At 45.4% G+C, this 1,271-nt stretch overlaps 1 pseudogene across 1 annotated transcript; it reads left to right on the forward strand.

Annotated features, from left to right (window-relative positions):
* Positions 1-263: 263 nt before the first annotated feature.
* Positions 264-905, forward strand: LOC101000636 (annotated as a pseudogene). The gene has a single exon (XR_649797.4). The product of XR_649797.4 is annotated as a cytochrome c oxidase subunit 4 isoform 1, mitochondrial-like (transcript).
* The last annotated feature ends 366 nt before the right edge of the window (positions 906-1,271 follow it).

Below are 1,271 nucleotides of genomic sequence, written 5' to 3' on the forward strand. Positions count from 1 at the left end.
CAGTCTGGCCAACATGGTGAAACCCCATCTATACTAAAAACACAAAAAATTAGCTGGGCATGGTGGCAGGTGCCTGTAATCTCAACTACTCAGGAGGCAGGAGAATCACTTGAACCCGGGAGCTGGAAGTGCAGCGAGCTGAGATCACGCCTCTGCGCTCCAGTCTGGGCAACAAAAGCAAAACTCCATTTCAAATTAAAAAAAGTACTGGGGTCACGGGACACCCAGCATAAAGGGTGGTGGTGGTGGACAGCAGCCGCAGAATGTTGCCTACCAGGGTATTTAGCCTAGTTGGCAAGCGAGCAATTTCCAAATCGGCGTCTGTACGAGCACACGGAAATGATGTGAAGAGCGATGACAATGCGCTCCCAGCTTATGTGGATCGATGTGACTATCCCTTACCTGATGTGGCTCATGTCAAGCACCTGTCTGCCAGATAGAAGGCCTTGAAGGAGGAGGAGAAGGCCTCCTGAAGCAACCTCTCCATGGACGAGAAAGTCGAGTTGTATTGCATTCAGTTCAAGGAGAGCTTTGCGGAGATGAACAGGGGTGCGAACGAGTGGAAGACGGTTGTTGGCGCTGCCATGTTCTTCATTGGCTTCACGGCGTTCATTATCATCTGGGAGAAGCGCTGTGTGTACGGCCCCATCCCGCACATCTTTGACAAATAGTGGGTGGCCATTCAGACCAAGAGGGTGCTGGACATGAGGTGAACCCCGTGCAGGGCTTTGCCGCCAAATGGGACTATGACAAGAACGAGTGGAAGAAGTGAGAGATGCTGTCCTGCGTCTGTGCCTTGCTCTGTCACCACCATGCAACTCCATGCCTATTTACTGGAAACCTGTTATGCCAAACAGTACCACTGCTAATAAATGACCAGTTTACCTGAAAAAAAAAAAAAAAAACTACCGCAGTGGAAGAAAAATCTGGAGAAGTTACCAAAAAGAAGGTGTGGAGAAGGGAGAAAGGAGAAATAAAGAATATGAATATGAATCAATGCATAGTTAACAGATAAGAAACACAGAAAGAGATGCTTCAGCATATGGCGGTTTAAAGAGGTCTAAGAAGGAAAGAAGGGAATGAGAGGGAGAGATAATACTCAAAGAGATGACTAAGAATTTTCCAAAATTCGAAAGTGAGAATTAAGACGGAAAATGTCTAAATAAAAACAAATCCACACTATACCCATAATGGTTAAATGTAAGATTTTTAAAAAACAAGAGAGAGAGAGAGAAATTCTTAAAATCAACCAGAGGAAGACAATTTATCTA

This window comes from Papio anubis, chromosome 7, assembly GCF_008728515.1.
Source record: "Papio anubis isolate 15944 chromosome 7, Panubis1.0, whole genome shotgun sequence".
Lineage (NCBI taxonomy): Eukaryota > Metazoa > Chordata > Mammalia > Primates > Cercopithecidae > Papio > Papio anubis.